General features: G+C 41.8%; 1 protein-coding gene across 1 annotated transcript in view; it reads left to right on the top strand.

Moving 5' to 3' along the window:
• Window positions 1–1,296: 1,296 nt before the first annotated feature.
• The window catches only part of gcgra (glucagon receptor a), a 43,533-nt gene continuing 20,444 nt past the window's right edge, over window positions 1,297–24,385 (top strand). Inside the window, exon 1 of the mRNA XM_080524254.1 lies at window positions 1,297–1,500. The gene's annotated coding sequence lies outside the window, so the exon portion shown is untranslated. The remainder of the gene's footprint in view (window positions 1,501–24,385) is intronic.

Raw genomic sequence — 24,385 nt, forward strand, 5'->3', positions numbered from 1 at the left:
CTAATCCCATTGTAACGCCATTCATCACTTTCTTTCTCTCTCTCTCTCTCTCTCTCTCTGACCTTTATGACTGAGTACAGTAGGTTCATTATACCTTACACATATAGTAGTCATTATACCAGATGGATTCTGAACTTTCCCCCTAATACTTCAACATTTTCTTAGAAATAATTAGCATATTTCCTCAGAAGTCAGTCACACATGAGGATCACTGATCCATGCTCAAAGTGTTTATTTCAGCTTGGCATTTCAGTGGCGCTCCGAGGCAAGGGGGGTGAGAGGGGTAGCACAGGGGGTGAGAGGGGTAGCACTGGGGGTGAGAGGGGGGTGAGAGGGGGGTGAGAGGGGTAGCACTGGGTAGGAGGGCTTGTTGAGAGGGAGGGACTGTGCTTAAGCCTCCTAGGGTCTGAGTGTGAGAAAGAGTCGATCACAGATGATAAAGTGATGGCAGCATCATGACACCACCATGTGTGAACATGCAGACTGTCTGCTGGGAGCAACAATCTAGTCAAATCCAAGGTTGGGGAGTTGGGGTGGGTTCAGGGTTACATGGTGAAGTGGGGTCAGGGCACCAGTACAAGGCTAAAGCAGCAATGGGTTAGGGTTAGAAAAAAGGAAGGAAATAATAAAGTGCCAGTGGTGGTCAAGGGGGTAAACTTACATTCAGAAGCAGTATGGGGATAACGCAAAACTCATCACTCAATTGCATAATCGCACTCGTATTTGCATAAGATCCAATGCTTTTGGAAATACAATTCACAGGTGTTCAGAGGTGAGAAACTATCTAACAGTGTGTGTGTGTGTGTGTGTGTGTGTGTGTGTGTGTGTGTGTGTGTGTGTGTGTGTGTGTGTGTGCGTGCGTGCGTGCGTGCGTGCGTGTGTCTGTCTGTCTGTGTGTGTGTGTGTGTGTGTGTGTGTGTGTGTGCGTGCGCGCGTGCGTGTGCGTGTGTGCGCGTGCGTGTGTGTGTGTGTGTGTGTGTGTGTGTGTGTGTGTGTGCGCGCCATGGCGCAGTACCTCTCAAGTGGTGATGAAGTTATCAATCTCTCCTTCATCTCAGATAATGACTTATTTGGTGACTCTAGGTTACGACAAAAAGTGATAAAACTCTTACTTCATAAAATAAGAGATGATGATATTCTCACCAGCAGCTACAGTCGGTCTCGGTCAGTGTGGCCCTAAAGTGACGTCACACGAGTGCAAAAAGACGATTCTACGAATCTCCGCGCCCAACGCACTGTGATCTGTGACTCGCTACTCTCGAACGCGCGCAGGTTTCCTTAGCCCAGAAATTAAGAACTGTCAGAGTTGATCTCAACAGTGCATTCGGAGCAAGAAGACTTGACAATTACTCTACCTTTGCTTGCATTCTTTTCAAAGTTGGATTACAGCGCAGGGCATTCGGGAGAACTGCCTATATTGTTTATTAAGCATATATGCCGCTCAGAAGATGAGCGGTTGTGAAGTGGAGATAGGCAAGCAAGCGGACCTCGATGCCAAAGGTATACCATCTTATTGCAACTACAGTTTGGTTTGCCAGAGTTTGAAAATTATTATTATATAGTGATAACAACTAGATTTTTGATTGGAGTGGACATGGGCATTTCCAGAATTATTATACTATGCATTTTACCATATAAACCAATCCCATAATCGATGTATATGTAGATATGTATATATGTAGCATATTTCAAGTAAACTCCAGGAATATCTCAAAATAAGATTTTGTTTCTAAATTACTATCGATTCCTATATTATTCTTAAAATAATTAGGCTTAAATTAGAGAATATTTCGGATACTGTTTTGCAATAGCCTATACGTTGAAGCACTAGTGTATACCCTTGTATTGCCTTGATTATTGATTATAAATGTACCTGCATCGGTGCCTGCCTGGGAACTTAAGTATAACGACGAACATACCAGACTGCCACCTAACTGGGCTACGATATAATCAGTGTAATTCACCTGATGAAATTGATGAAATGGAATTCACCTGCCAATTCTTTGATGTCGAACTTTCGTTATTTTAGCTCCTCATATAATGTAGGAAACAAAGTATAATAAATATAAATCAACTAGTGGTCCAACTAGTCGAAGGTAAAACGCATAGATGCAAATTATTATTCTTAAAATAACTTTAATTTTGTACATTTTGAAACTATAATCTACATACACAACTCTATAAATAAGGTCATAATGTGAAGGTATGCAGGCCTATAGAAAAAGAATATAACATATTCCTAGAAGTTTTGTGTAATTGCTTATGCCAACATCATAGCTTGGTAGCTTTCCAGAGCTCTGAACAAATTATTCCTTGCCTTTCTGCTATGATGATCGTCTATCTTGTCGAAATGTCTACAGAGAGCAATCTTTAATCCAAATGGACCACTAAGCGTTGCGACTGCTCGTTCGTTTGAGTAGCGCATGTAGCCTATTAATTGGCAAAAGGCCTACGGTGTAGCCTACAATGCCTTATTGTAATGGAACCGGGAGTGATTACTTTTTGATTTCAGACTCCTTGACACCCTTATCCGTTATAAATCTGTAGCAGGCAGCACTTAAACTACGCGAGTCCAATGCGCGTTCCAGGCGACCAGTGACAGCGCGCTCGTGCACATTGCCTAATTAAAATGCATAGACAATCTGTCATACACTTTGTGGAAAAAAGGGGAAAAAACATATAGGTTTAGCTCGCACAGGTGAAGGGTTTGACATGTGCACACGTTAACATAACCTCCGGCTAATTACATCGACTATTCTAAGGTAAACTACACTTACAGGTAATTAACCTAATCATGTATTCATTCATTGTCACCATCCGCATATGTTGCTGTGACGTCGGAGATGTATGTTTCTCATTTCTTGTGCACCCTGTTAATTAGTTAGGGGAAACTGAGGATTGCGTTTTGATAATTACAAACATTACCCTGTCTGAACGTATATAGGCCAATGTATAGCCACACATTACTGTGGGCAATGCATTTACGTATGTGATGTATATAATCAGGATGTCCTCAGTGGTACAACAAGTTATCCAAAGGCTATCAGTTATCATGGGTCACATATAGCAAATGGTGCAATTAAGTCTACTGACTAAGTCTAAGTTTACTGTACTGTTCCTATACTTCCACTTATATTATAATGCAATTATAGGATATCAAATTACTATGCAACTACATGTTAATGCAACATTGCCATCTGAGTAATGATATTGCTACTGCACAGTATTATAGGCTACAGTTTTACCAAAATCTAGATATTGTGTATCATCATTTAGAGTAGTTAGCATGCATATGGGCTTTGTCTTGGTTTTGTATGAGAGTCCACTTTGGATATGGACTTTTATCTGTTGAGTTCAGGTAAAAGGTGTTGCATTAACAAGTTCCAAGTTGCTTCAATCCGCTTTCTCTCTCTCTCTCTCTCTCTCTCTCTCTCTCTCTCTCTCTCTCTCTCTCTCTCTCTCTTCTCTCTCTCTCTCTCTCTCTCTCTCTCTCTCTCTCTCTCTCTCTCTCTTTCCTCTCTCTCTCTCTCTCTCTCTCTCTCTCTCTCTCTCTCTCTCTTCCTCTCTCTCTGCTTTTGTAGTCACTCTCATGAATCACTTTTTCTTGTTGTCCTGGAGGAAAATATAATTTGTGTTCATTTATGGAATATGAAACATATTTATGCAATAGACTTTGATGCTTTGGAGAAGAATGCATCAGAAATACACAAGAGTAGAGTGTGTGACTTTCATTATATTTCTTTCATTAGTCAGCACCTAGCCTTGGGTGTGCATTCTCTATTATTTGCACTTGACGTGACAGTAAATTGGGGGCAAAGTGATTATTGTAGTTATGGCTTCTCTGTAGAACACTCTACGGTTATGTTCTCTCTCTGAATATGAGAGACATGCTCTGTCTGCATTGGATGCCGAGCGTGCATGCATGCGTGCGTGCATGTCTCTTCTCTGCACAGAGGATCAACCTATGTAAACACTAGCATAGAGTCAACAATACTGCAATACAAACCCAGTAAAATGTATAGTTCCAATATTGGTCTGACATGGTCACTGTCACATGAGGTTAATCTGGTGACAGGGAGGAGTACAGGACAGAGGACATTAAGAGTGATGATGGTGGTGCCTCTATCGGCCTCTCTATCCCCCTATCTCAGAGAGTTCAGAAGGGTCTGAGATAGTATGCAGGTGACAGGGTTAGTGAAAGAGTGTCAGGAGTAGTTAGAAAGAGTCAGGGTCTGTCTGTAGTGGACCTCATTCCACGGTCTTACACTCCGGTGCAGACCTTCAGTGTGGACGAACAAGCTCTAAGAATAGACTGCTCTAGCTCTACAATAGGCTGTCAGCCGCTGTTTCCAGAGAGGAGATGTCAGGCAGACGATAAGAGCTGGGTACTGCTGCAGGGTTCCACTCAACCACGTGGGTGACAGCAAACACACTTATGCACAGTTTCATAGGACTCACACGCACACACTCAGGCACACAGGCCCACACTGTACGTACACACACACATACATGTGTGTACACGTACTGTACATGTGGTATACACAAGGGGAAGCATGTGGAGTTCAAATGAGGAATTAGGTCAAATGTGTTTGATATGTGATTTGTACCTCTTCTAGCCTTCACTGGTATACATGCACGCGCACACACACACATGCACGCATGCACACACACACACACACACACACACACACACATACACGCACGCACACACAGAACGCTCAATACACACAATTGACTGTGAGGAACAAACACTTCCAGGAGGAAACATTTGCCCATGTCTTATTGAATTAACATTGAACGTTTTTACCAGGCTCCATATGATAGGCCATTAAGTTTACCACCAGTGTCTAGTATACGTGCTGTTCTAAATGGATCAGACATGAGTTTATTAAATCTTCCTGGGTACACTCAACAGTGTGCATGCAGCAATACAACTGTCAGATCATTTAATGAAACCTCTTATAACATCTTTATTGCAGGGAAAATGACATCTTTTTTAGGGCGATAAATGCTCACTCAGACATACAAGCAACACATTTGTTAAAGTGCTGCTTTATATAGTACACATGTAAAATGCAGTAAATGTTCAATTTACAAATGTTTTGAAGTATTTGGCAACCTCTTTATTCTTTATTTATTCATTGCTTTGCCTTCTTTTTCGGATGCAGTTTTTTAGTAGTAAGTGTTGATTAACAAATATGGATGATAATGTGTTTGTTGCACGTATGGTTGTAGGCATGAATGTCCATATATTTCCATAATCGTTGCACATTTGTGCATGTGTGAGACAGAGCTCAGGCAAATGTCCAATGAGAAAAGTGTCCATTGTTGTTTATTTCCTGATTTGTATGTGTTTGTGTGCCTGGAGCGTCTATAGCCATGTCCATCTGGGCTCAGTGTTAATCATGTTCTTTGGGTTGTTCTGGTCGTGGAGGAACAACGTCCCTCTATCTCTGTCTGCCCCTCAGCTCTTTGACCTGAACACACTCTCATGCCATTGGTTTGGTGCACAGCTCCCAACAGCTTGCTCTCCTGGCCACTGCAGACAATGTTTTGATGCTGTCTGCAACTGTGCTGTGAAAAGGACTAGATTAATCTAACTGATGTTAGGGAAATATTTAAGTATCTAAATAGAAAATAGAAAAAGGTAGCCTGAGCCAAATTGTATAGAAAAGGTATTTAATTTTCTTTTACAAAAGGAGAACAGTTTACAGCACGACAGACAGGGTCTGTCAGTCAAAGTCTTCTCAGAAACCTCAAGACAGAGGGGAAAACATGGATTTATATACACAGATAACAGTCACGCCCTCAGGTAAGGTTCAAGCCAATCACAGGCATTTCCTGTCTGCATCTGTGATGAGGAGGGGCTAGCTGTGATGCCAATTATGAAGAGGTTAGGGGGGATTGATCCCACTTTCTCACAAAGGTGGAAAAAGGACACAAAGGTCACTATACTTATGACAAAATGTCTAATAAAACTAATAATTTTCCCCTACACTGACATGCCATGAGAGTCTTGTGTATCTTCTCGGTGAATGCCTTGTTTCTGCACAGAGGGCAAAAAGGCATCAGACACTTTTGCTGGACTCACAAGGAGACAAAGCAACACAATCAAGCACTGATGATTGCTTGAGTATGGTGTGTTATATAATTCAGTTACAGTATGTATTGGAGGGCTATAACCCTGTTATGTCCCTATTTGTGTGTGTGTGTGTGTGTGTGTGTGTGTGTGTGTGTGTGTGTGCGTGTGCTTGCGTGCCTGCGTACGTGAGTGCGTGCGTGTATGTGGGCAATTGCTGAGACGTGTTATTTCTGTGTCCAAAGACACAAAGACATTCTGTGCACGATAGTGCTGCATTTTGACATAATTCTTATCGCATTTCCCCCCACTGATCTGTATAGCGGGGGGAATCTTATGACACGTAACTCCTCCTACAGTCCCGGGTCGTTCCTGTATAGTGGAAAACGTCTCGTACCCAGAACTGTTCAAAAGCGTGCCGAGGCGAGCCGTGCTGAGCCGTGCCGTGTCGGTCAATGGAAAAGCGCCATAAGTGTAATGCACACATGCACACAATCTGAGTTATCGATTTCAATAGATGGGCTACTAAGACCTCTATAGAGGCTTTTGTGGATGTATTTTATGTCTAGCTAGCACGATCAAGACAATCAGACAAATGTCACAAAGTGCTTCACAAAAACATACACAAACATACACTAACATTAGCAAGCATATTAAGCCAATTAAGTCAATTAATGCTCTGCAGTCTTTTCAGTTAACTTGAGATGTTAGGTCACACTTTACATTGCACATTTTTACAATGTAATTATACCCTATTATGGCTAATGATTGTTACACTGTAGGCTACTATACATTGTCCCTAGGGTTCTAGTCTACTATACACTAGGGTTATGGTTAGGGTATGTGTTTTTCAATGGTGATGGGCAAACTGCAATAAAAAGTTAGGTTCTATTCTAGTTATCAAGTAAAGAATGCAGCATCGCTCCTTACATTATGTATTATTCATTTAGTTTAATTACATACTTAATTGGAAAATAGAGTGGTTACCCCTGATAATTTGCATGTGACTGAACAGAAGCCTGTCAAAAACATGGATAAAAAACGATTACAAGTATTAAAAGTGTTACAATTAAAATATATGTACTTAAATGTTTTCCACTTTTGAAAACCATATGTACCCCTGTGTGTGTGTGTGTGTGTGTGTGTGTGTGTGTGTGTGTGTGTGTGTGTGTGTGTATTTCACTCTGTACTCAGAGAACATGCTGTACTCTATGTCATCATACAGTATCTGTTCCCAGTTACACACACACACACTTCATCATTTAAGAGAATTGCTACCACTTATCACAAACAAAATAGAATAGAAAGATACCCCTTGAGAAACACTGAGAAAGAATGGTCCACCCCATTCTACTGGGTTCTCAAAGAGTAATGGGTAAATCTTTGCTAAACTTTACTTCCCAGTATTACTCCCAAAATGCTTTTGAGGATGCAACGCACAGCATTCCCTCCGTCAGTCACTTAAATTATGTCGCAAATGGAATGGTTGGAGGAGTATAACTACCTCCAGACATTACTGAACAGAATGTAGAGGACCCACTCAAGGAGGGAGCTTAAAGAAGGAATGAGTACATCCTTGGGAAGGGATCCTGCAAAATGTAAAAAAAAATAATAATAATAAGGAACCTGAGAAGAATTGAAAGATAACATGGTGACATTAACATAAAACAAAATCCAATTAAATTCTATGTAATATATTGGGTTTCACTGTTCCAAAAAAGTGCCCTTTTATTTATTGAACATTTCAAATCACTTAATCTCTTGTACAGTATGAAAATAGCATTGCTCTTTCCGACAGCTTTCATATTGACTACTTTGATGTTGGATTCTCTTCACTATTTGATAGTCCTAATGCTGAAAGAAATCCCACTTGAATACCACAATATAACTCAGGCTACTCAATTTTATATGTGATATTTCATGACTGGAATATCTATGCAGACGAGTGGAGAGACTATAGGTCAGAGTGAGAAGTCTGTTTGTGACAGTGATGGACACACATCTTTAACATACTTTTAAATCTCTGCTTCACTGTACTGCTAGTTGTGACGATGAACTACGCTGTTAGTCACTTTAGCATGGCTCATATCATTATGCTCTGAAATTAGGAACTATTGATGTAATTCTGCCTCACTGGAGAAGTGAGGTGGGTGTTCTTCTCAAGGGGAAATTATTGGATTGCTGTGGTCCTTACTCCAGGGTCTGTTGGCTTTCAGTTGGCTTTCACACCGCCACGGCTTCGTGCCGGCTCTGGTTCCCGTTCTGTAGCCTCAGAACCGTGGTGCTTTATGGCGAACCAGCCAGCGTTCATACCAATTTAAGCGGAACCATCAATGTCGGTTGACGAAGGGGCGGGATAAAAAAAAAATGTCACAACAAGATGGTGGCTAATTCACTGGAAATGAGGATAATATCGTCCACTACAGTATCTGAAATAAATGTGTATATTAAAAAAAACAAGACATTTTCTAAACACATTCTCTTACTAGCTTACCAGCTACACTGATACTAGAATAGAAATGGCTTACAAAGTTTGCGTTTGTGTTGTGAGCATGTGAGGAAGATAGAGAGAATGATGAAACTTTTGATAATTTTTAAATCACTAATGATTAGATTTAGATTAGATTACATTTTGTCTCCTTCCTTCTTTGTCTCCTTCCTTCTTCATCTTCACAGCCTAGAATATGACACACCCACTAATGACGTCACGGTTCTAGTTTTTGGTTCTCACTGAGAACCACGATTTTTTGGTTCCAGCTGCGAACCAACTTTTCAGGTTTCTAACCAATTTATTTTCGGTCTGAATGCGCCGGCCAGTTCCAAATTAAGTTCGGGAACCTGAACCGGCACGGAGCCTCACCGCTCACTCAGAGGGGATTTCGACCTTTGATATTAGATGACAATTTCCTGTGAGCAAACACTGTGAAAGGTCTGTGGAGATTAGGAGATTAAGCTATAGATAGAAACAAAGATATTGTGGGTATGATGATGCTATTATTCTCTTATACTGTAGCCTAGCAAGGTAGTGTTCTCCACGAGCTATCAAGATCTTCTTGTCTTGAAAAGGAATACTCACAGGAGGCGAAGGATATGCACAACAACTTGTTGTTCTGTTTATCTCATTTACTGATAATAACAACGTGTACCACAATACAACAAGGCTGCTAGCTCCAACACTACGAGATCATATCCACCGCAATGTAGAGCAAGACGCAAACCATTAGTATGTCAAACAGGGTACTGAGCACACACTGGAAAGGTAAATGAACACATGAACAATTGCATGCATAAACATGAGATGGACACACCCCTTAATAGTACACCCACAACAATATGTGACAGGGTCTGGTGAAAAAGTCCCAAAGTAGGGCAAGGCCATTTTTCAGTTTTTTTTTTTACAGATTATGAAAGTGCAGATCGTAAGCGTTCATACATTGAAAATAGTTGAAGAAGATAGGCTTATTTGAATGTTGGTACACCTCAAACCAAATACCGGAGAAAATTTAGTTTGAGGTGTTTGACTGTTTGACTGAGAGGTGGCAACAGCCCAATGACATGCAGCTTAATCAATCTATTCCACCTGGATTTGTTCATACTTCCCTGTCTCTCTGGTAGGGGCGGTGGTCTCGCGATACTTTATAACGAAAAGTGGAAAGTATCTGCACTAACAGTCCCTGTGAATACCTCCTCTGAGTCCACTGCCCTGCAAATCAATGGGCCAATTCCGCCAATTCTTGCCACTGTTTATCGTCCACCCAAGCCCAATAAGGACGTTCTAAATTAACTCTCTGCCTTTTTTACTTCCCTATCTTCTCTCTCCCCTAATCTAATAGTGCTGGGTGAATTTAATATTCATATGGACAATGTCAACAATAATCTCACAAAGGATTTTACATCATGCCTGGACAGTTTTGGATTACAGCAATATATTGACTTTCCCACACACTCCAAAGGACATACCGGTACTTGATCTGATCTGCTGCTCTGGTGTAACTCCTCTGAACTGTTCTGCATTTGATTTGCCTATTTCTGACCATAAGTTTGTAATCTTCAATGTCAATTTAACAATACCCAAAGCAAATATGGCACGATCCATCTCATTCCGTAACATCAAGAATATCAACATATCAGCTCTTTCTAACGGAATCAATAACCTCCCCAGTAAAGACTGCCTATCCACCACCGATGAGCTGGTCTCCCATTACAATGATGGACTTCATAACCTTTTAAACATACAAGCACCTCTGAAAACACAGTCTGTCTCTTTCACCCACTCTGCCCCCTGGTTTACACCTGAGTTACGTCAGCTTAAAGCTAAAGGTCGTCGTCTTGAACGCCTATATGCTAAAACTGGCCTTGTAGTTCATAAGGACACGTACAACAGCCACATACTTTTGTATAAGGATGCTCTTTGATAAATCATCTTACTATGCCAACTTAATTAGATCAGGTGAAGGAAACACTAGAACCCTGTTCTCTATTGTCAACAGCATTCTGCAACCACCGGACTCTCTTTTACCTCACCTGTATTCAACTGCTCAATGTAACACCTTCATGACCATTTTCAATGCCAAAATCCAAAACATTCTCCAGAAACTGAACTCCTCTAACTATACATCACTTCACTCAACTCTATATGCTCCCCTCTCTTATCCACTATCCAGCTTTGAACTTCCCACTGTCGCTGACATTTCTAGTCTCATCCGTAAATTCAAATCATCCACCTGCCAGCTTGACCCCCTTTCTACCCACCTACTTAAAGCATGTCTACCTTCCCTCTCCCCTTTAATTACCAACATAATTCATTCCTCCCTTACCTCTGGTCTTGTCCCCTCATCTCTCAAAACAGGTGCAATAACCCCTATTCTCAAGAAACCCCAACCACTTGAATAATTTCCGCCCAATCTCTAACTCACCAGTTCTCTCCAAGATACTAGAAAAAACAGTCGCAGCCCAGGTCCACATCCATCTGAACAACAATAATCTTTTTGAACAATTTCAGTCTGGTTTCCGCTCCTCACACAGTACAGAGACAGCCATGGTAAAAATCACAAACGATCTCCTGGTGGCAGCTGACTCTGGGCTCTTATCCATACTCATCCTCCTTGATCTGACTGCAGCCTTTGACACCATCTCACATCACATCCTCCTTGACAGATTAGCTTCCATTGGTATCACTGGCACATCCCTCACCTGGTTCAGATCTTACCTCTCCGGCCGTACTCACTTTGTCCAACTCAAACACTTAAAATCACAGTCCCTTTCCGTCCTCACTGGTGTTCCTCAGGGCTCTGTCTTAGGCCCCCTCTTATTTATCATCTACCTCCTACCTCTCAGCCACATATTCAGAAAATACGGTATCCAATTTCACTGTTATGCGGATGATACCAGCTCTATCTTTCCACCAAACCCACTTCCACTCTCCCCCCCACTTCCCTTTCCGACTGCTTACTGGAAATCAAATCCTGGTTCTCATCCAACTTTCTCAAACTAAACAGTGATAAAACTGAGGTTCTTCCAGTTGGCTCCAAATCCACTCTGGCCAAAACGGACAAATTCTCCCTTACCATTGACAACTCCACAGTCCCCCCCTCCCCCCAAGTTAAGAGTCTGGGTGTCATCCTTGACAGCACCTATCTTTTGAAGCTCACATCAACAACATTACTTGGTTTACCTACTTCCACCTCTGAAATATTAACTGTCTCCGCCCGTCACTCACACCCAACCGCACCGCTATTCTCGTCCACGCCCTCGTTACATCCCGTATTGATTATTGCAACTCCATCCTCTCTGGTCTTCCTCACAAATCTCTGCGTAAGCTCCAAAATTCAGCTGCCCGTATCATTACCAGAACTCCTTCCATAGATCATATCACTCCAGTACTTCAACAACTCCATTGGCTTCCCGTTAAATACCGCATCGATTTAAAAATTATGCTCCTCACTTTCAAGGCCCTTCACAATCTTGCACCTCCATATCTCTTTGAACTCCTTCACACCTACACTCCCTCTCACACTCTCCAATCCACAGTGCCTTCGTAAGTATTCAGACTCCTTCACTTTTTCCACATCTTGGTGTCTTATAGACTAAATTTGAAATGGATTCAATTAAAAGAATGTCAATCCACACACAAATCCCAGCATGACATGGTGAGAACAAGATTTTTTTAAAATTTCAGTAAATGTATTCAAATTGAAATACAGAAATACCTCATGTACATACGTATTCAGACCCTATGCTATGACACTCTTAAAATTAGCTAAAATGCAGAAATGTCATGAACAAATCACTCAATAAGTTAAATTGAGTCCATCTTAATGCAAGGATAATAGTGCATGTAATAGTATTTTGGAATGAATATCTTGTTTTTATAGGGTTATAAAATCTACACTATATGGACAAAAGTATTGGGACACACCTGAACATCACACCCATGTGCTTGTTGAACTTCTCATTCCAAAACCATGGGCATTAATACGGAGTTGGTGGCACCTTTGCTGCTATAACAGCTTCCACTCTTCTGGCAATACTTTCTACTAGATTTTAGAATATGGTTGCGGGGATTTGCTCCCATTCAGCCACAAGAGCATTAATGAGGTTGGGCACTGATGTTGGGTGAGAAGGACTGGCTCGCAGTCGGCGTTCCAATTCATTCCAAAGGTGTTCGATGGGGTTGAGTTCAGAGCTCTGTGTGCAGGCCAGTCAAGTTCTTTCAGACCAAACCATGTCATTATGGACCTCACTTTGTGTATCGGGGCATTGTCATGCTGAAACTGGAAAGGGACTGTTCCAAACTGTTACCACAAAGTTTGAAGCATACAATTCTCTAGAATCGCATTGCATGCTGTAGCATTAACATTTCCCTTCACTGGAACTAAGGGGCCTAGCCCAAACCATGAAAACAGCCCCAGACGATAATTGTGTCCACATACGTTTGTCGTATAGTGTATTTATTTGCATAGGAGTCAATTACACACTGTGTAGATTAGGATATCATTACCAATTCAGCTAATTTCATAATTTTCTCTTGTTCCTGACAAACTCCCCAGTCTCTGCCAGTGACAAACAACCCATAACTTGATACAGCTACCACTATTCTTCACATGAGAGATGGTCCGGAAACTGCATTGCATTTGTTGGATTTGCACTAAACTTAATGCCTTGTAGTAAAACCATTTAAACACATTTTCAGCCAGTTTCTTTGCTATATCACTTGAATTCATTGTTGCAAACACAATTATGGATATGAGATTGATTATTTTCTATTAAGGGATTCTTTTTGGCCACTTGGTTATAGTAAGTTAATTAAGTTTAATAACATTTAATTAAGTTTAAACAGCTGTAAGTTTAAAATTATCGACCAATTTTGAGTGACTGAGATGATGTTGTCCCATTGACTGTGCTTTCCGTCCCTACCATTCAACTTTGTAGATTTGTATAAGTCTCCCAAGGCCTCAGGGTAGCATTGACAACCTGATCCACACAGTGTGTAATTGATTCCTATGCAAATCAGAGACCCTTCACTTCAACTGATTTGTTGATGACATTTTTGCATTTTAGCTAATTTTAAGAGTGTCATAGCAAAGGGTCTGAATACTTATGTACATGAGGTATTTCTGTATTTACATTTTAATAAATGTACTGAAATTCCTAAAGATGTGTTTTCGCGTTGTCATTCTGGCGTATTGTTTGTGAACTGATGGCAAATTCTTTTTAAATTGAGTATATAACACAACAAAATGTGGAAAAAGTGAAGGGGTCTGAATACTTTTTGAAGGCACTGTAGGTGGATGAATCAATACAAAGGTAACCATGAGAGAGAACAAGGTAGAACAAGTCAACAAGGTTTTGCTCTTCCAAGCACTGCTTTGTAAACCCAAGAGTAAATAACCCAAGAGGATTGAGCCATTCTGTGTTTGTTCAGATCCACGTTGGAGCTGGACTAAAAATACTCCCCCTCCTCTTCTCCAATGTGTATAGGTCTTGGGTCAAGTGCAGTTCCTTTCGCTTACCAATACAGCATGTTATTACAGTACAGAACACTCCCTCTACCTCAACAAATAGTAAACTGGAAACAGACAGAACCTAGTCTCAACCCTGGAATTTGGATTGAATTTGTCAGTTTAACTGTAATACTTTTCCCTCCCGCAAATGAATTTTGAATGATCTCTAAATGTTCCCTTCCTGGTCACCTTGAAATCAAACGATTGAAACACTGAAACACTACACTGTACTATTGCAGATGGTTTACATTGCTTTGCTTCAAGCCAGTTTAAAAGTCTTAGGTTAGATTACTGATTATGACTTGCTTTATGATTTATTAAAGGCAATTGCAAAGTGAATGCTGCTTTTAGACTGTCTTGCTGAAAATCCAGCGATTTGGCTTATAGTGTCCAATCTTCTTAACCTCCAATCTGTTAACTGGGTGGACAGCTGAGAAAATGACTGATTATGTGACAGTTTTGGATGGAGGGTGGGTGAAGTGCCACTGTAACGCAGCATATCCTGAGTCCGGAGAATGCATGTAAATCCCGGATCAGAGGGATGGTACAAAGTGTGTTTCTCCAGCCCCACATTTTAGTTGTTTTTGTTGCTCAGATGCTCAGTGCTCAGATCTACAGTAGAGCAGATTAGGCTCTTTGACGATTGCTCTAACAGCCAAGGATTAGCAGGCTGCAACAAAGACCTAAACGAAAGTGTGAAAACTCGATTTACAACAAATGCCCATTTCAGTGCTGTTTGAAAGGTTGGTCGGTCATATACTGTTTACTCATACAGTCCATACATCATAATGTATTCAGAGTATATTCTGAAGGTATCAGGAACATTGCCTGTAAATGAGAATGGAGGCATCTTATGATGATCTTATCATGAGGCATCTTATGATGATCTTATGATGATCTTACAATACATTCATTGTAGCTATTAAATACTTCAGGCCTAGAAAAATGAGCCCATGTGAGTATCTTGTCATGTGATATATGTTACGGTACATGTGGGAATACGGTACATGTGGGAAAACTAGGGTTAGGGTTAGGTGCTAGGGTGACTTGGTACATGCTGGCATGTACTAACCCTAACCCTAACCCTAGCACCTAACCCTAACCCTAGTTTTCCTACATGTACCGTATTCCCACATGTACCGTAACATATATACATACAGTCTTCGGTGACAGCTCTGCAGTCTGTGGGCTCATTTTCATTGGGAATTGTTGTCTGCCAACACGGAAGGGTAGGCAAATGAATATTGATTGTATTCATGAGCACCAAGGCGAGAGCAATATGCATATTCAAGTGTGGTTGAAACACACAACTCAGATATTTTGCTCAAAGCTAGTGACATGACATACTCGCTAACTCAGACCAGTACCATATTAACAGCCTAGGCATCATTAAAGTGGAGGTCACTTAGCTAAGCCCAACGTTATTAATGAACAATACATATTTTTGTTGACCAAATATCGAAGACATAATCTCATTGACTTCCCGTCCCAAAAAAACCTGGCTGTCTGCATAGGGTCAAATTTCACCTGTGACAGAAGGATGGACACCATTGAGTGTCATGCTTTGCATATCATTCTCTGGTGCCATAATGCACAAGACACAGTTATACATTTTGTACCGAATTTCACTTCATGCGACCCGTGGATTAAAGGTGACATCCAGGCTTTGCTAAGAGTGTTTAACTCCGGGGACTCCAATGTCTACAGGATTTTCAGAAAAGCCATCAGAGGCACCAAGAGGAACTACAGGGACAAGATTGAATCTCGATACCAAGGCTCTGACATGAGAGGTATGTGGCAGGGATTACAAACTATTACGGACTATAAAGGGAGACCATGCAGTTTGGATACTGATGCTTCACTCCCCAACAAGCTAAATTCCTTCTATGCTGGGTTTGAGGATAGTGACGTGATGCTCTCCATTAACGTTTTAGGACCCTTGCACATCGGTGGACCTGAAGTGGAGAGAGTTACAGTAATAGCTTCAGGTTTCTTGGTGTTCACATCACTATCTAACATGGTCACACCACACCCACATGATCAAGTCAGTACGCCAGTGTATTTTTTTCTCGGGCGGCTGAGGAAAATCGGCATGTCCCCCCAGATGATCCTCACAAACTTTGATGGGTGCACCATTGGGAGCATCCTGTCCCGCTGCATCACTGCCTGGTATGGCAGGTGCACTGCACACGACCGCAAAGCCCTGCAGAGGGTGGTGAAAACGGCCCAGTCCATTAGGTTTCGGAATAGCTTCTACCCTCAAGCCATTACTGTTGAATTGAAAATACACCCCTTATATTTTATTGTATTATTTTTTACAGTTTTATTATTATTGTTACTGTTTATATTTTATCTATTATGCTTATTACATTCTGTTGTTGATGATCATTGATTTTGTAGAGCTGCTCTGCCTCAAGCATTTTGTTGCATTGTATACTCAATGGAATGATAAATATATGAGACTTGACTTGTCTGTCTTGGATCGTGTACTGAGGGGCCCTAACCAAATGGGCACAAACCGTTACACCCTTAATAACACAGCCGCAGATTCCAATTCATATCTAACGGGCCCATGCGCCTTTTGAACGCATTCAAGTGTTACCTTTGAATGAATAGGGCCTTTCAATTCAGTTTCCATGAGAGGTCATCAGCATCGGTAGCGTTGGGGGCTGAAAAACAACATAGGAACCTGCGTCAGCAAGGGACGGCTGATGTCATTGTGTTTGTGGCCCTTGGGGGGCTGTGTACCTAGTAGGACAGATACTGACCTCGCTCTGCGCTCTGCCCTCCACTCCGCTCAGCTCCACCAACCACCTGTTGAAGGCTGAACCAGCTGACAGCCTGTCAAAAAACACCACCCATGATATGGAACAGTTATGTGGACACTGTGGTTTTGGCCGCCTACCCTAACCACCCCCCCTCGCCCAACGCTAAAACAACAAGAGTAGGAAAATAAAACCTCACAACACGTCAGAGGCACTCTGTCCTTGGAGCAAGTTTGCAGATGAGTCAATGTCTGACTATCTATTCAAATATGCCCAGATTCTGGAAGTCACATGCAGTGCATTAGAAAGGTGATTGGAGGCCTGGAGTTTCCATTTCCATTCCATGTGCCATTTAGCAGACGCCTTTATCCAAAGCGATTTACAACAAATACATTTGTCTAAGTAAGTGAATCATCTATTCATCAGTCATCACAAGAGAAAGTAATCTATGCTAGGGCCAGGGGCCATTGGCAGTCATAATGCTAGGATTTTTGTTGTTGTAATTATTTACAGTAGAGAAACAGTAGTTTCTATTCTAGACTACTGATGTCTTTGCGCTGCTTATCGCCATGTCAACAGTAAAGTATCGCTACGCTCTTGAGCTGGAGGAGAAATTAATAAAGAACATCATAGCCATAAAGGGTATGAAAACATCCATTCAGTGTGGTTAGTTCAGCTTGTCATGTTGAGGCAGTTTCTTGGTATTTAAACTTTTCTTTGTTTTTGTTAGACAAGCAAATAATAACCAAATTATTTTTTTTGACCAGCATGATGATTGTCAGTCGGAAGCATTTAATTCTGCAGTACTACTACTACTACTACTTCTGAGTATAAATGAGAAGCCCATTGCTGTAATTCAATCAACCTTTCACTGAATCCCCTGCATCTCTGTAGGCCTTTATACTCCCGGCTGTCAAAACTAATTTTCAAGATCTGCTACTAGCAACTGTATGGCAGCACGGTATGTCTTCTACGGTATGTTATTTTTTGTTTTTTCTACTTCAACCGGTGCTTCCCAAGTGCTTCCAATATTAATGAAGGACTATCGTAACGATGTGACTGAATGTTATGAATGTTGTGCCCCATAGACCAGTGCTGTTACAGTGAAGTAGAGAGCTCTTCAGCAGAGTCCTGCAATACCAGTCCCCCCCACCATCCAAGGTCCTGAATTGTTGCTAGCTACACCTGTACTCTGCCACGTATCACCAGGGCTGGAGAAGCTGTCAGACTGAATGAATGAATTCTGTAGAAACAACCCTACATTCAGATGCCACCACAGTGAAGAACAGAATAAAGACAAAACATTGAACAGTACAATTATTACTTATACTGTGAAAATTGACCCTGTTAGGATAATGACCCTATTGTTTTCATTCTTAATACTACCAGGCCTGTCTCCCGGTGTGTCATCCAGCCTGTCGGGTTGTCACTACTGGAGGACAGTTTCCCTAGAGACAGAGTACTCTATAGGGAGCGTCTGACCTCATGTTGGCCCTGCACTCTAGTGACATCAGTGCTTAATTGCCCATCCCCTAAGATGGAGGGATGAAGGTGTGTGTGTGTGTGTGTGTGTGTGTGTGTGTGTGTGTGTGTGTATGTAGGGGGGGGGGGTGACTGAGAGAGAGAGCACACATTTGTTTTACTGCTTAATTACCCTCTGTTTACTGATTACCTTTACCTGTACTGTATGTGCACAGTGACTGGACTGAAGTGCCTGGACCACTCTAACAGGCCAGGCTTGTGTCCTGTGTGCCGTCTGAGGAGACCCAGGAGCTGATTTGAACATTACTGTACCTGTCTGTGGTACGAGAGGCATTTGTTGATTATGCAATAATTATGCAGCAATCTGTTACATAACCTTCATCACTATTCCTTGTTATCCTGTCAGGACGAATCTCTGTTGTTTTCCCCCTGTCTTTCTCCTGTGTCCAAAGAAATCTGATTTAAGTATTATTAGTGTCAGTTACCTCTGTCTCCTGATATTAGGGGAACCTAGATTCAGGAGGAGCATTTTTGGAGGGAATCCACACATCCACCACATGATGTAGATTGGTCTACTGTAGTTAGTAGTCATGCAAGAAGAGTTACCCTACATTATATGTGGTGTAACTGTGATGTAGTGAGTAACATAAAGACTTGTTCTCCCTTACTCGTTGTGTGACAGTATACAGTGTGTGACATGGTCTGGTGAAAAAGTCTGCATAAAAGTCTGCACAATTCTCAAGTCGCACAAAATGATGATAAAAGCTTCTTAAAAATACGTTTTCTTTTTTTTCATATTACAAAAGTTTAAGTGTTGAGCCCACTCAATATAACAAACAACAGTTTTAGGATCACTAAATACTTATAATTCGTGAATTGGATTCACTGTATCGTCTGCCATCCTGCTTTGTGGCTACTGGTTAATGATACATGGCTTGTAAACAAACATACGTTTTACAGTCCTCCTAAGCAAGGACTGTGTGATCATCTAATTATGTGCAGTTATTGTATGTGTTTTTAGCATGTTACTGTTCTATCAGCATGTTGTGGTGTGCTAATATACTGTATGTATCACATCTGGAATATTACCATAGAAATGAATAATTAGATATTTATGTCCATCCTTTTAAGAAATCAGAGATAGCCCCATCCTCTGACAGTAATGTGTGAACAGACAGCTGATGTGTAAACATTTGACTGTCTCGCCTTAGGCAGGTTGGCTAATTACTGTAGATAAGTCAAACAAAACAAACTAGGCTGTGGACTGTTACTCATTCTGTTTAACATTCAACTTCATGGATGAACGCTCTGTTTTGCCTTTTTTTACACGCAGCCTGCACATACTGATGTGTGTTTATGGATACCGTCTGTTCCTGGGATTCCTCCTCCCTGCGTAGTTAGCATCTATCGGGAGGTCAGTGCAAGTCATGCATGATGGAGTAGATGATCGGCACGGAGGCCACTGGGAGAAGTTATTCCTGCATAGCGGATGTTTCCGCAGCAGCATACTTACTGTATGTGAATATGACTGTGGCTCTCTGCTGTGCTTAGCATCTCTCTGATACTGTCCAGTGTGTCAGTGCTGGGCCTCCATACATCAGGCCTCTGCGCCTGTGTTGATAAATCCAGTAGATTAGCTGCACGGAGGAACCATTTGTATCCCTGCCCCCCTTAGCAGGCTGCCACGGAATAAGTCAACAACTGGGGGAGCAGTCTGTCACCTTTAGCTATGCACTGCTCCAAAACAAGGCAGAACAAATGAGACCTCACTCACATGGCCATTATTCTGTGAGAGAGGGAGACCCGCAGGCAAGGTTTACATAATAATGTCTGTAAGCTTCTGGTGCTATACGTGTTAAAGGGTGTGTGTGTGTGTGTGTGTGTGTGTGTGTGTGTGTGTGTGTGTGTGTGTGTGTGTGTGTGTGTGTGTGTATGTGTAAAGTACACATAATATATGCCATTTAGCTGATGCTTTTACCCAAAGCGACTTACATTGCATTGAGTGCATACCTTTTTCAGTATATACGGTCCCACTGGAAACACACAAATCCGCGCAGACAATTTCTGCAAATTGAAAGTTAGAGATCACCTTATTCATATCACTAATTTGTACAGTTTCTTAGAGTGGGAAGGGGAAGATTCTTTGAGTGAGATAGCATTGTTGAAAGATATGCTCTATCTATCTAGAGATGAAAGTGAAAGGAGTGGGAGAGGTTTCTGTAATGAAGACAAATAACACCAATCTCTTTTGATGTCCCCCAGTGGAGTATGTAGAGGAAGTAAACACTACAATCTCCAAGTTTCCTTTACTAGAAGTCTTTTTAGAACACTTCTTTCATAGATCGGTCATCTTTCCTGTGAGTTTTCACAATCCATCCTGATCTCTGACTATGAGTTTGTCATACTTCCTAAACCCATTAATATATCTTGAAAGTTCAACTAACACAGCTCTTAACACATAACATAACCCAACTCACTCACTCACTCACACACACACACACACACACACACACACACACACACACACACACACACACACACACACACACACACACACACACACACACACACACACACTTTGCTTACCAATGTAGAACATGCAACCCTCTAAATTATTTGTACATGGTCATGTACAAATTCTGTGACAAGCCATAGAGGGTTAAGAACAATGTTTGTCTTGTCATGTGTTCTTGTATATTCTGTCTACTTCTGATATATTATGCTTTGACGAAGGAGCTAGCTCCATTTGTCTGATGTTCTCTTTTATTTCTATAATCCCCCCATGGCTTTGCCCCTTCTCCCACTGATTTGGATCCACATACCAGGGATCCAACAGAGGTGTGTGTTGGGTCCCCTATCCTCTCCTGTTTTTACTCTACATAGCTATATTGCTCTCCTACGTGATACATTACTCCTCTCTGCCAGTGTTTGATAAACTCCAGTCTGATGACAAAGCTAGGGATTAGTGGGCTATCCAGTTGAATATAAACACATAGCTCACCAGCTGAGCATCTACAGTATAGTAATAGACATGGAGGATACCTCTGAATGCATCACGCTAGTGCCACAGCAAGAGCCTGTATTTCATAATTCAGGAGAACAATGTACTGTACACCTCATGAACATTGATCAGTGCATTTGTAAGTTCCTCATCATGCTCAACACAATTGACGTCAAGTAATCACCACCATGTTCTGTGTCTAAGCACAGATGTGGCCAGCTCTCTTTCTCTTTCTTTCTTTCTCTCTCTCTCTCTCTCTCTCTCTCTCTCTCTCTCTCTCTCTCTCTCTCTCTCTCATATCTCTCTCTCTCATATCTCTCTCTCTCTCTCTCTCTCTCTCTCTCTCTCTCTAGTGCCCTGGGATCAGAGTGACTGGTCCCCTACATGCTATCAGTGATTAGGCCAGTCTGGTCGTAATGGCCTTTATCAGGATCAGGTCTCATTAGTGTATGCATGGAATGATGCCATATTGTCTGAGGCTGAGTCAGTTGTTTTATGTAACAGGGTTGGTTTGTTTAGGGAGTGATTGTGAGTCTCTGGGCAGTTTTGGTCGGTAAGATTAGTGAAGTCGGGAGGTTTTGTTTCACTTTGAGCCCTTTACGTTACGTTCTTTTCTTTACTAGTCCGAGTCTCTGGGGCTTAATTAGGCACAGTCCCACGTTCATATTTGTATCATTAGACAGAGACAGTATAGAAAGACAGGAGGGGAGAGGGTCAGGAGATGAATTCAAACATATGCAGACATGGGCATATGTGTGCATTGTAGGCAGTGGTGCTAGACCACCAGACCACCGCAGGCCTCTAGGCAACACTTTTTTATAGCTCTGATAACACTGTTTGTTTGTCCAACAGCGTCTCTTATCAATGCTCTAAGATATGAACAGTATTCCCTAGCTATCATATGTTCAGGGTAATTCAGGGTAAGTGTGTGCCCTCATCAAGGGCGCAACCCAGTTTGAACCCGTTGGCTCTCACGCAGCGGCCCGACACAAAAATTATACATTTGAATGTTAATCTGCTTCACTGACTCATAGTAACATCAGGCTTACACTCATTCCAACACTTTGGAACAAACTTTTGAACAGAGTCTTTTTTTTATGCAGTCATTTCCAATCAAATAACCATTGAAATAGCTACCGCTGTTTGAAACAGCTACCGCTGCTGAAATATTGCGTGTCATGAACGCTCTGTTTTCCCTTGTTTATATGCAGCCTGCACATACTGATGCGTGTTCATGATGATGAACAGATGATGAGAAAGACGTGTGCAATTTGTGATGGGACAACAGTCACACGACGTTGTGACACAGGATGCGTAGCGAGACAAGCAATGGGATTACACTGCTCCGTCATGCTGTTTTGGCATGGAGAGAGGTTGTGTAAATGTCACAGTGAGCAGACAGTGTCAAAGCCACACTAACAGACAGGAGCCTTAGAGTTGTTCATGAGTATGCTTGAGTGGCTGTCTCTTGCCAACAAATAAGACAGGTGATGACAGGTGCGGTGTAGGGCGCTGCTGCTGTTCTCTGAAAATGATGGGATGAGGGCGCTGAATTTTCGTGCTTTCTTGTTTATCCAACTCTCTGAGAACCATGCTGTGTGAATGTCATGGTCTTGGATGACATGACAACGCTTTCACGCTACTTGAGACAAGACACTGACTCCCTGCCCTGGAGACGCGTTAGCAACAAAATAATAGGGATTTTAATTGCCTGCGTTGGGCGGTTGCATTCTGGGTCAAGTTATGCATTTGGCCTTATTTAGAGATCTGTGGGTCCAGCGTTATTGTGTGGTGACCCCTGACCTGGTGAATGTCATGGTATCATGGTTTTAGGTTGGAGGCGGGGAGGTTTCTCCATGGAGACTGAGTGGAATGCATGGACTCAGGCCTTCTTTAGACCTACCCAGCCCTCTCCCTCTGTGCCAACCAGGTCAGTGTGTGTTTGTGAGTATGGGCACACACAGAGTGGGTGGGAACCATGTCAGTGTGCATTAGTGTGTGTGGGCACACAGGGGGGGGGGGCACCAGAGGATGAGCTGGTGGAACTGGCCCAGGGATTTCACTATCAGGCCATGCCCTTGGACAGTGTCAGCATGGGGGGAATGTGAAACTGAGCCCATGAGGTGAGAGGAAGATCCTCTCCAGCCGTAACTCTGTGTGTAACAGACAGGCAGTGTTGGACACTGGAGGTGCTGTTTTCTCTAGCAACCACAACGAACAGTGACTGGTACTGGAAGGTTTTGTTCATTAGAAAAGGAAACTGTTGCTGAGAGGACTGCATCCATCTCTAATTCTAGCACAAACTAGCACATATTTCATTGACAAAAAACATTCAAATGTATTATAATTTGTAGTAAAAGAAAAGGTTAAAAGACTCATTAGGCTGATGACAACAGCTCGTTAGTGTGTTGTTAGTGTGTTGTCTTTGCCTTTGTCCTGTGGTGAATGTGCCTTTTGTTTCCCCTTTCCTGCTTTTCTAACCAGCATTCAATCTTAATATTAATCTATTTAACAAGCCCAGGATTTCACAATGTTGAATCTGGATCAAAATGAAATGAAGAAAGATAGCGAAGACAAAAAAAACGAATTGTCACTTGTAAGGAAATGTATTCACTTATCTGCATAATCTGCATAATATATAACACATTGACAAAATTCAACATCTCACTGAGTAACATTTTTTTTTTATCCTGATCCAGATTAAAGGTTTTTCCAATCCATTCAATGCACTTCCATCGGTTTTATAATCCATGCTTACTGCAAATAAGACTTATCTTCAATAGTTATACTGCGTTAATTTGTACTATTGGAGAAAATCAATAAGACAGCTCATATCAGTGTCAGTGCCAGGCCTGATCACACACAGTGTTAAAGCAGTGGGATTGATGGAGAGTTGGGAAAGATTGTCTGGTTAGCTGGTAACCAAACGCTCGCTGCAGGTTCAGCTGTTGCTTCTACGTGGGCTTGCCTAACCAGAGCAGGAGTAAGGGTTGGAACTCAGCCTTACAGGTACTGTACTCTGACAGAGATGGCAACAACTAGCATGTCTTCATAA

The sequence above is a fragment of the Nansenia antarctica genome (assembly GCF_963989245.1).
Source record: "Nansenia antarctica genome assembly, chromosome: 2".
Lineage (NCBI taxonomy): Eukaryota > Metazoa > Chordata > Actinopteri > Argentiniformes > Microstomatidae > Nansenia > Nansenia antarctica.